The 12637-nt window shown below is 38.8% G+C and overlaps 1 protein-coding gene and 1 long non-coding RNA gene across 4 annotated transcripts in view; both read right to left on the reverse strand.

Moving 5' to 3' along the window:
* The window catches only part of LOC134287952 (uncharacterized), a 746963-nt gene that overhangs the window by 260188 nt on the left and 474138 nt on the right, over positions 1-12637 (reverse strand). The gene's annotated exons all lie outside the window — the stretch shown is intronic.
* The window catches only part of LOC109432868 (uncharacterized), an 82827-nt gene that overhangs the window by 39818 nt on the left and 30372 nt on the right, over positions 1-12637 (reverse strand). The window contains exon 1 of one of the 3 annotated variants that reach the window (XM_019709218.3): positions 2687-2831. The exons of 1 other annotated variant lie outside the window; for it this stretch is intronic. The gene's annotated coding sequence lies outside the window, so the exon portion shown is untranslated. Of the gene's footprint in view, positions 1-2666; positions 2832-12637 lie in introns of those variants that run through there. One more of the 3 variants, XM_019709217.3, reaches the window with a different exon arrangement.

The raw sequence follows: 12637 nt of genomic DNA on the forward strand, positions 1-12637 counted from the left end.
GATGGATCTTTCTGAGAAAATATTGCAGGTTTTGGTGTTTATAACATAAATCTGGCCCATTTTTTCAAATTGCAAAGTCCGTGTTCTATATTTATTGCCGAATTAATTGCCTTATATTTCTCTTGCAGTTTAATCAGTGAATGTGATCCAAATTTATACATTATATGTTCTGATAGTTTGAGCTGTTTGTATGCTTTGAATTCCATCCATTTAAATTTTAAAACCCATATCATATTTTTAGATCTCAAAAACATTTTATATGATCTATTCTGTCGAGGATTTTTAATCAAATTTGTATGGGTTCCAGCACATTGTAATATTTATGGAAATGAACAAGCTGACTCTTTAGCCAAACTGGGAGTGCATCGTGGAATAATTTTCAATCGCAAATTTCATGCTTCAGAATACTTTCCAAAGCTAAATGAATATTGTTTGAATAACTGGCAAATTGTTTGGGATTCTAGTGATAAAGGACGTTGGTGTCATTCCATTTGTCCTAAAGTAAATAAAATTGCATGGTTCAAAAATTTGTCTATTAGTAGAAATATGATATGTACTTTTTCGAGAATAATTTCAAATCATTACATTTGTAATAGTCATTTATACCGCATCAATATTAAGGATTCTAATTTATGTGATTGCGGAGAATTTTATGAAGACATTGATCACATTGTATTTGTATGTCACAGGTTTGAATTACCTAGAAAAAGATTCTTTTGTAGTTTGAATCTTTTCAATCATTCCATTCCGGAATCTGTACGTGATATACTCGGTAGAAAATGTCTACCTATAATGAAGTTGTTATTTGAATTTTTAAATGAAATTTCATATGCTGTTTAAAATCTTTTGTTTCTTCTGTTTTTTTTTTATTTTTTTTTTTTCAGGTGTGATCCATTGATGGCCCTTGATGACTCTTGAGCAAATGATGACCCTAGATCCAATCGATGAAGCATCAAGGCACTGGCTCTGCTATGGTTTTTTGCCGTTTGAGCCTTTAGATTTTAATTTTATTATTATAATGTTTTGGAAAAGATGAAGAGGTTTTGTGCCTTTTTGAGAAGTATTTCAAATGGAAATCGCTCAATGGGGTTTTTCCCTCTTCCAATTTTTTAGTTAAAAATAAATAAATAATAATAATAACAAAATTTCATTACATGCGGTTCATTGACTCCGAAGATATAACAGCTCATAGTTGGCTATCGGATTCGTTTTCTAGAACCTTTCTAACTTCATGTAGAATAGTCCGATCTATTCCAAATTTGGGCCACTAATACACAACTAGTGGATCTACTTACAGTAAAAATGAGATTTTTTGATGCTCTTTTCAGAAGCTACAGGTTTTTGTCTATTTTTTGAGAAGTGAACATTTTGCCTGTCCCGATCATTCTGTCTGTCTATCCCTTGTAACAGTGAAAGTTTAGAATTTTTGATGCACTTTACGAAAAGCTAAACCTGGTTGGTTGAACATTTTTTGAAAAGTAGAAATTTTTGCCTGTCCCGATCATTTTGTCTGTCCTCTATCACGGTGTCAAATATCATCGGAAAAATCAGTATCGCTGAGACACCCACCAAATGAAGCTAAGGATCTACTCTTTCACTTGGTGCTAAGAAGGAAATGTTCTATCGAGAAATGTTTCATTTTTTGAGTATTTTTCACCTAAAATTCATATGGAAAAGTAATCCCTGATAGAACATTTCGCTCTAAGCACCGAATGAATGAATATATCCTTTGCTTTCATTTGGTGGGTGACTTAGCGACTGATTTTTTTGCCTAAATTTGTGCCTCTCTATTCCGTGTTGAATCAGCCTTGGACTGAAAATCTCACTTTTAATAATAATTTATGCTTTTTATTGTGCGCAAGGTTTAAAAGAAAATGACTAATTTACTCACATACTGTAACATGTCCAATCAGTTCACTTACTTTCTGAGTCATGAATGATTTCATTATGACAATTTGTGAAGAAACAGAAGTGGTGAAGAAATTAGATAGCTGAACAATCTTAACATGAGTCCTTGGTCTACCTGAATTGTTACCTGAAATAATAGTGTTCACAGTCAAATGAGTCATTGTTTACGGAAAAGTACTCTCTAGATTTTTCGACGCCACTGGTGGGCTAGACCCTAGTTTGGTGTTGATAGGAAATGTTGACGATTAAAAATCAGCGTCATCTTTCGTCTCTACGGTTATTCGTATATTTGGAAACACAACACACAACATATTAGTAATAGGACGTTACACGGCTGATTCGCCGCATACGCGAGATTCCACGTTCGCTGTGCTTGGCATTACCACCGTCAGAACAGCCAACTATCGCCGCAAGTACGCAATTAGGTGTAGCTGATTTGCAATTGTCGCTCCCGCATGTAGCAGAACTGGATATCGCTATTTTCGTCGCCATATAAAACGCCTAATTTACATAAACCTCTCTACGTCTGATAAGAGCTAGAAGTTCACTGTTCAACTAACGTAGTTTGAATATATCACTCGGAATTGCGTGGATAATCTTCCTAAATTGATTGATAATCCGATTAATAGAACGTTAAAGTGTCAGCCACCGACGAAATATGCCATGCGAGGGCCACTGCTGGAGATACGGTCACAGCTCACTTTGCAACCAGATCCACTACAGCTCGTGCAAATTATTCATTCTTTGATTTCACTAACTGTTGGGGGTTTGTACACACCACCTCGGAAGCTTCTCACACTGAATCACTGCGCAGCTCTTATCATACACACGATTCTGCGATCGATAGCTTCCGTCGTTCTAACACCGAATTGAACACCAAATTGGAAGCGTCGACGATCCGACGCCCGCGTCGTTTGCAGAACTACTATCTAGCCGATCGCGGTTCCTGTACTCCTTAGGTCTTCAAATTAGCCCTACCAGTAGTGGCGGGAGGATGATCTGAATCAGTCGTAGATCAGAAAGAAACTGTTATCATTGGAATTATTCTAATCAGCAAATGGCCAGTACGGTAGGCCTCCGAAGAGAGCGAGCAGGAACGAAACTCTCGAGTGCGGATCAGAAAGTGTACACAACACTATCAATCGAGACCGCCAACCGAGTCAGCAGCAGCGGTGCGAGCATTCGTACATCGTGAATAGCAGCCGCTTAGCTAAGGTTGAAGTGGTGTTCGCGACTTCAATTGAGTCGGAAACCACCCGATGCGATGTGACCCTTCTGGATTTGCCCCTAATGCTCTCTTGTTGGATAAGGCCGGGATTCGAACGCACAGATGAATGGACACACATACAATCACGGCTGGATTTGGCGTCATGATTTGAAATTTTGCACTTCTGTGGTGGTTCCGAATCGGTTGAATTTAGTACAGAATTACCGCACGGTTGTCGTTCTGAAAGCTCCTTGTTCAGTGGTGATACAACTTGCTACTGAGCATCGACAAATACATAGTCGGAAATCACTGGTAAAAGCTTTGGTTGTCTAGTGGCAGCTCTCATGGGCCTTGGAGTGTAGGGCCTACATGTAGATCTGCTAAAGGCCCAGTTATTCATTTGCATTTATGAGTTCGCTTCTCGGTACGTGCCAGGATCTTTCTTATCGTTTTTTCGTCATCCCTAGATACATATAGACTTGCTGTTACAGTGTTACATGAAGTAACACAGTCTGTGTCTGAAGCAAAAAACATTAACAAAACAAAATCTGTATCGATAAGTCACCTATCAAATTAAAGCTGAGGGTCTTCCCTGTGATTTCGTTCTAAGAGGGAAATATTCCATTGGGGTTCTGGAAAACATATTTTTCCTTGATCCCTTTAATATTTTTTTTTATAATTTATTTTCATGGGAGATTCAACATATGAATAAAATATGGTGGTTGTGTGAACCGGTTAGCTTTAACCGGTAAATTCAAGAGTTTCGTCCAACCGGTATTATGCTGATGTCAAGGGCGTAGCCAGCTTTTCGGTCAGGGGGGGGGGGGGGCTAGCACCCTTAGTAAAAATGTACCTACTAGCTTTTATAACTAAACGCAACACGATGAAATTGAATATAATAACATTATATTCTAAAAGCTTTATTTAACCCTTAACCCTGTTGTATTTTGTACAATACGTTAACAGAAACTCGCCTGACCTACACAAATCAACGTGGTGCTGGTAGCGATGGCCAATTTCTGGAAGATTAAGGATTTTTATTTACTCGTGCAATATTTTTCTTTGATTTTTTTTGTCAATGTCTACAAAACATTCACCAGAAATTATTGCTGAACTCTTTTGGAAATTACGAACTCTTTTGAGGATAAACCTAGAATTTCCTGTATGCTTCCATTTATCTTTCATTACTATTTGCTGGAGAAATTCCTCCAGAATTTTTTGAATTTTTTAATTCCAGAAGGAACTCCTGTAAAAAATTCAAAAAATAGAATTTCTGGATAAATCATGGGAGGGATACCTAGTGAAATTTCTGAAAAGATCTCATGAGGAAATCCTAGATAAATTTCTAGAGGATTTCCTGGAGGAAATTCTGGACGGAATTCCTAGTAAAATTTCATAAGAAATGTCTTTAAAAATTCATATATGAAATCTTAGAGAAATTTGTGAAGGAATCCTTGGAGGAATGCCTGTAGAAACTTCTGAGCAAATTCCCGGCGTAATTCCTGGAGAATTTCCTTGAGCAACTTTTTGGGTAAATTGTAGGAGCAATCCCTAGGGGAATTCCGGGCGAAATTCTTGAAGAAATATCCAGAGGAATTCTGGGAGGTATTGCTGGAGAAATTTCTGAAAAAAATCCCTTGAGAAATTCCAGGAGGATTTTCTGGAAGAACCCTTGGAGGAATTTCTGGAGGATTCCCTGGTGGAATCTCTGGGAATATCCCCCGAAAAATTCGTGGAGAAATCCCTGAAGTAATTCCTGGAGGAATGTCTGGAGGAATCCCTGAAAATTTCCTCAAAGTATTCCTGGAGAATTTCCTGAAAGAATCTCTGAAGAAAGCCAAAAAAAAAAATCCAGAAGAAATTCCTGGACGAATTGCTGGCATAATTTTTGAAGGATGACATAAGTATTCCAGAGGGAGTTCCGAAAGAAATTCCTGGGGTATTTCCTGGAGGCATTCCTGAAGAAGTTCCTGGGGAAATTCCTAGATAACATCCCGGAGGAATAAATGGAGGAGTTCCTAGTGGTATTCCTGTTGAAATTTCTGGAGGCATCTCTAGAGGAATTCATGAAAGAATTACTGGATGAATATCTAGAGGAATCTCCAGAAGAATTCTGAGAGATTTCTGTTATTTTTCTATTTCTGAAAGAATCCCTGGAGGAATTTCTAGCGAAATTGCTGGTGGAGTTCCTGGAGAAATTCTCGAAGGAATTCCTGAAGGAATCCCTGGGGGTATCCTTGAAGAAATTTGTGAAGAAATCCTTGGAGGAATCTCTGGAGAAATCCTTGGTGGAATACCTGGAGGAATCCCTGAAAAATTCCTGGAGGAATTCCTGGAGAATATTCTTGAAGAATTTCTGAAAAAAATCCCTAGAGGATTTCCTGGAAGAATCTTTGGAGAAACTTCTGGAGGATTTCCTGAAGGAATCTTCAAAGAATTTCCTGAAGAGATTTTTCATGGAGAAATTTCTGGAAGAATCCCTTAAGCAATTCCTGATGGAATCTCGGAAGAAATTCCTAGAGAAATACCTAGAGGAATTGCTGTCATAATTTCTGAAAGATGTCCAGGAGCAATTCCTGGAGAAATTCATGGGGGAGTTTCTGATGAAATTATTGGGGTTATTCCTGGAGAAATTCCTGGATAAAATCCTGGAGGAATACCTGGATGAATTACTAGAGGTATTTCTTTCAGAATTTCTGGAGGAATCTCTAAGAGAAATTCTCGGAAGAATTATTGGATGAATTTCGAGAGAAATTCTGGGAGATTTCTATTTCTATTCTGTTATTTTTCTATTTCAGAAAAATCCCTTAAGAAAATTCTGAAGGAATTTTTAGAAGAATTTCTGGGGGAATTCTTGGATAAATCCTCGAAGGAATGCCTGAAGGAATCACAGGGGGAATCCTAGAAGAAGTTTTTCAAAAAAGTGCCTGGAGGAATCCCTGAAAAATTACTGATGGCATTCCTCCAGGAATTTCCTGGAAGAATTTATAAAGAAATCCCTAGAAGATTTCCAGGAAGAATTCTTAGAGGAACTTCTGCAGGATTTCCTGGAGGAATCTCTGAAAAATTCCTGAGGGTATTCCTGGAGAATTTCCTGGAAGAATTTCTGAAAGAAATCTAGAGGAAAATTCCTGGAGAAATTGTTGACATTAATTATTATTATTAGCTTTATTAAGGAGATTTTCAGCCTGCGGCTGGTTCTTCTCCAAGTTGACATAATTTCTGATGGACACACACCAACATTTCTAAAATGCTTCCAGCACAAAAAAATCAGCAAAATAAATTGTTGAATTTCAGCAATTTCAGTACAACGTTGCTGATCAACTGTCGAAATTGCTGGCTGGCTCAGCAAGTTGAAAAATCATTGCTGACACTCAGTGAATTCGTATTGCTGAATGTAATCAGCGCAAAAAAATCAGCAAAGTTCCTGAATACCAGCAAACAAAATCTTCCAGGAGCAATTCCTGGATCTATTCCTAGAGAAATCGCTGGAGGAATTCCTGAAGATATTCTCGGGGTGATTCCTGAAGAATTTCCTGGAATAGTTCTTGGAGATATTCCTGGATAAAATCCTGGAGGAATGCCTGGAGGAATTGCTGGAGGTTCTTCTTTGGCCAGGGATGCGACCATTCATTTGCAGAGATATACATTCACTTGCTATTATCTCAGTTCAGAAGCATGCTATCGGAAAACAATGTATGGATGAATTTTATCATGTAGTTTTATCTGAAAGTTTGCCGAATAACATTGGGGTCGCACACGCATAGTGTATCATTGTACTTGCCTCACAATATACAAATTCATGCAATGGCAGGCAAAGAAAGCCCTTCAATTAATAACTGTGGAAGTGCTCAAAGAACACTAAGTTGAAGCGAGGCAGGCCAAGTCCCAGTGAGGACGTCGAGCCATAAAGAAGAAGAAGAACATTGTTTTTCGATAGCATGCTTCTGAACTGAAATAATAGCAAGTGAATGTAAATCTTTGCAAATGAATGGTCGCATCCTTGCCTTTGGCAATTGCTGGCGGAATCCTTAAAGGAATTCTAGGAGGAATCTCTGTAAGAATTCAACAATTTCTGGATGAATTTCTGGGGGAATCTCTTGAGGAGCTCTGGGCGAAATTTCTGCCTGAGAAATTCCCGGAGGGATTTCAAGAGAAATTTCTGGAGGAATTTCTGGAGAAATCCTCGAACGAATTTCTGAAGAAATCCCTGGAAAAAAACACTAAAAAAGTTCCTGGAGGAGTTTCAGTGCAAGTCCTGGAGGAATGCCTGTAGCAATTCCAGGAGGGAATACTGGAAGATTTCTTGGCGGAATTTCTGGAAAAATTCCAGAAGGTATTCCTAGAAAAAAAACCTGGAAGAATTTCTCAAGGAATCCCTGAAGGATTTCCTGGAGTAATTCCTAGAGGAGTTCCTGAAGGAATTCGTGGATGAATCTCTCAGGGAATTCGTATAGGAATACCAGTAATAATTTCTTAGGAAATCGCAGATGGAGCTCTTGAACAAATTCGGGAGGAATCCTTAGAAAAGTTTCTGAAGAAACTCCAGAAGGAAACCCGGAAGAAATTTCAAGTGGAATTACTAAGGGAATCCCTAAGCAGTTCCTGGAGAAAGTACTGAATCAATTCCTTAAAAAGTTCCTTAAAAATAGAAAGAAAAGTTGCTATAGGAACCCTAAAAAGAGTTCGTGGGAGAATCTTTGGAGGATGTTTAAAATAAGTTGTTCCCGAGTTAAGCCCTGAAGAAATTCTTGGAGGAATCCCTGGAGGATATCCTAGAAGAATACCCGTAGAGATTAGCGGAGGAATCTCTAGAAATACTCGTGGAGGAAGCTCTAGAAGAATTCCTGGAGGAATTTCTGGAAAAATCTCTATTCGCATTTCTGAATTAATCCTTGGATGAATTTTGAGGGGAATCACTGCAACAATTCCCAGATGATTTCTGGAATAATTCGTAGAGGAATCTCTGAAGAAATTCATGGAGAAATCCCAGTAAAAATTTCTGAAGATATTGCAGATGGAATCCTTGGAGAAATCCTGAAGGAATTCTAAGAAGAGTTCGTGGAAGAACTCCTTGGGGAATCCCTGTAGCAGTTCCTGAAGAAGCCCCAGGAGAAATTCTGGAAGCAATTCCTAGAAGCATTCCTAAGGGAATTTCTAAACAGTTCCTGGAGGAAGTATTGGATTATTTATCCAAGAAGAACTCCTGAAGGAATTTTAAAAAGTGTTCCTGGGGGAACCCTTGGAGGATTCTTTTAAATAATTCTTGGAGTTGTTTTTGAAAGAAACACAGAAGATATTCCCGGGTGAATCCTTGGAGGAATGCTTGAAGGAAAACCTGGAGCAATCCCATGATGAATTCCTTAGGAAATCCCAGGAAAGCTTCCTTAACAAATTCTTGATAGAATTTCTGTAAGAAAAAAAATGAAGGCATCCACGTCTGCAATAATTTTTGGACGAATTATTGTTGGAATCTTTGAATGAACTCCCAAAAGAATGTTATTAATTATTATTATCTTTATTAAAGAGATTGACAGCCCTAGGCTGGCTCATCTTTGCCAAGGAATTCATCGATGTATCCTTGCAGAAGTATCTGTAAAAAAACTGAAGGAATCGTGTGAGGAATTCTTGAAGCATTTCTAGGAACAAACCCTTAAAAAAACTATCTGAACCCTGCAAGATGTTCATGGAAGAATTCACGAAAGAAAAACTCCTGGACATGTACCTTGTGGAATTTCTGAAAGAGTCCTTGGAGAAGTTCCTGAATAAATGCCTAAAGGAATTTCTGGAGACGTCCTTGAAAGAATTTGTAAAGAATCCCAGGTATTATTCTCTTAGCATGACGTTTGTTTGAATTGAATACAAGTGAAAATTCTTGTAGCAGATAAATGCATTCTATAGCAGCATATAATTCTACAAAGTCCTTTTTTTTTCCTACCGGAAACTTGGCATGCTGTTTTTGTATTCTTGAATAAACATCACAAAATTTAACTATTCAACCAAGCTTGTTGTTTGGTTAAATTCTGTGATTAGATTGAAGTAGATCCAAGAGTAGATTTCTTGGAGAAATACTTGGCGAAATTTCCTGTGATTCTCAAGAAAAAAAGGTTTGATAATCTATATAAATAAAAATGGAATGGTGTTTGTATGTCACGAATAGGCTCGGGAACGGATCAACGGATTTACTTCATTCTTTCACTGTTGCATTCTTGCAGGGCTCCGACGTGTTCGTGCGAAATAATAATAATGAAAATCGACCGAGAAAGCAATGAAAACGGGAAAAATTGAAACTTCATTTTTCGGGGTATTTTTCTACTGACTGTTCTGTCAAAAAAACACAGTAGGCAGGCAGGACGACGTTTGCCGGGACAGCTAGTTGTGGATAAAAACCTCAATTATTAGAATAGTCTAGAGAATAGTTTTTTTTTATGGAACTCTTGAATTATTGATAATCTTTGCGTCGGCTCAAATAAAAAAAATCTGTCGGCCAGGGGGGGGGGGGGGTGGTCACGGCCTCCCCCTGCTCCCCTCTGGCTACGTCCTTGCTTTGTTCGATCGTAGAGTTCTGCGGAGTCCAAAGTAAGCTCGATTTCCTGCCACAATGCGTTTCTGAATGTCTCTGGTGGTGTCGTTGTCAGCGGTCTCCAGTGAGCCCAAGTACAAGAATTCCTCAACCGCCTCGATTTCATCACCGGCGATAGTACTTTTCCGCCATATTCTCAAATTTGCGAGCTATAATACAACATTATCGGCGAAACCAAGCAGCTGAACGGACTTCGTGAAAATCGTACCACTCGTGTTTATCCCCGCTCTCCTTATCACACCCTCCAAAGCAATGTTAAACAGCAAGCACGAAAGACCATCACCTTGACGTAATTCTCTGCGAGATTCGAAACGACTCGAGGGTGTCCATGATACTCGAACTACGCACATCACTCGATCCATGCCTTTATCAATCGTGTCAGTTTACCTGGGAATCCGTATTCGTGCATAATCTGCCATAACTGATCTAAGATAAAAACCGAGGCTGCGGAAATGTTTCGCGAATCGATCTAAAGCACTTTGTCGAAGTCTCCAATGCTCTAGAATACATCTTCAGAACCACTGAAAGATACTCAGAACGAAAATAATCCGGCTCAGATCTAGATCGAAACCGAAGACGTAAAAAAGTAGTACCAACCCATCCAAAGCACTTTGTCAAAGGCCCCGACCCTTCAGAGTGTTTATCCAGAGCAATAGAGAGCTATTTTGAAAGATAAAACTGATCAAGATCACTTACAGTAGATCTAGACCAAAACTGTAACGTAAGAATGTAGTACCAACCAATCCCGAGCACTTTATAAAAGACTGCAACCTTCTGGGATGCATATCGAGAGTTCTAGAGAGTCATATAGAAAACATAACTATCCGGAGATGTAAAAGTGAAGTGCCGACCAATCCAGAGAACTTTGCCGAAGACTGTAGGATACATATTGAGAGTTCTAGAGCATGGATGGGAACACTCACTTTCAAAGAGTTACATTCACTTGCTATTTTCTCAGCTCAGAAGCATCATATTAAGAAATGATGTATGAACGACTTTTGCCTTTTGGTTTTGTCTAAAAGTTTGCCAAATGGAGTATGGGTCGCACACGCATACCGAAGTCGTGAGGGAGCTGCGAAGGCAACTCTCCACAAGGTGAATGTAAATTACACTCACCTCGTGGAGAGTCGCTTTCACAGCTCTGTCACGACTTTAGTATGCATGTGCGGTCCATACTCTATTCGGCAAACTTTTAGACAAAACCAAAAGGCAAAAGTCGTTCATACATTGTTTCTTGATAGGACACTTCTGAGCTGAGAAAATAGCAAGTGAATGTAACTCTTTGCAAGTGTTCCCATCCCTGTTCTAGAGAGGTAATAAAACTGATCTAGATCAACTACAGCAGATCTAGATCAAAACCGATGACGTAAAAGTGAAATACCAAACAATCCAGAAAACTTTACCGGAGACTTCGACCATGTAGTATGCATAACGAGAATTCTAGAGAGTCATTTAGAAATAAAAACTTATCTAGATCAATTACAGCAGATCTAGATCTAAACCAAAGATGTAAAAGTGTAGTACTAACCAACTCAAAGAACTTTGCCAACGATTGCAACCCTCTAGGAAGTGTATTGAAAGTTCTAGAGAGTCAAATTGAAAAACTAAACTTATCCAGATCAACTACAGCAGATCTAGATCAAAACAGAAGACGGAAAAGTGTAGTACTAACCAATCCAGAGAACTTTGCCGAAGACTTCAACCATCTAGGTTGTATTTCGAGAGTTCTAGAGTCATATAAAATAAAATAAAACTTATCTAGATCACTTACAGCAGATCTAGATCAAAACCGAAGACGTTAAAGTGTAGACCAGTCAATATATAACATTTTGCTGAAGACTCCAACTCTCTAGGATGCTTATCAAGGGCACTGGAGTATTTTCCGGTCGAGAGCCGCGTTCATTTGTGGCTAGGGATGTTCAAGATAGCTATGCAAATCTCACACTACCTATACTGTGGGAATTTAGCTTATGGTTCTCGATGAGAATCGCCCAGCGCAGCGACCCGATGCACTGCAGCACGTCCGACGTGGGCGAACGCTGACCGAAGAAAGAGGCAGAGCCGTGGCCTGCTATGATCTCATCAGCAGCTGTCAGTCGACAGCGTAACCCCGGGTGGGCAATGTGCGTGCGTTATCAATTGTCCGTTAACATATTGAGGGACAAGACTCTGTTGACACTGAGAGATGATCATTGTCAGACATATACCACACATTTCCCTTCTTCCCTCAACAAAAACGAGAAAAAAAAAATCTCTTACCAAGGGATTTAACAAAAGTATTTAGAGCATTATTGTTTTTTTTTTACCGAAAATTTGCATTGCTTCCCTGAATTACAAGATGTTTTATTCAAGCGAAGGCTTACGCGATACAACACATCACTAAATTCCATACTAACAAAGCAAGAAATCTGTCAACAATACAAATACTCTATCTACATGGCATCACCCAACTCACGGGTAACCGCCCAATGAGAGTCTAATAAAGATGGGAATAGAATAAAATCATCCCTTAAGAGCTCCGTCATACTCCAATATCTTCTTTCGTGGTCAACTACACCCCAATTTTACACGTCGTAGTACTTTTACTATCAATTTCCGCATTTATTCACTGATACACCAGTGCATATTCTTGCATTAGAAATGTAGCAAACTGTAGAAACCAATAAGCTTTACGAAGCTGCGAAATCGATTTTAGCGACCATTGTTTTCCAATTTTCATTGAAATTAACATTAACGGGTTACGACTCGACCTCCTGTTAAATTTTCATTCGTGAAATGAGCGGTCAGACGATCCGAAACGTCTCGTTGAATGGCTACATCCAACTGTATGTTTAGTTGATAGAGGAAAATACTCGATTACACACTGTTTGTTTTCAAACAAGTTCAGTATAGAATGAATTATTTGCATCTAACTAACAGAGCACATCCCTACAAACATT

Source organism: Aedes albopictus, chromosome 2 (assembly GCF_035046485.1).
Source record: "Aedes albopictus strain Foshan chromosome 2, AalbF5, whole genome shotgun sequence".
Taxonomy (NCBI): Eukaryota; Metazoa; Arthropoda; class Insecta; order Diptera; family Culicidae; genus Aedes; species Aedes albopictus.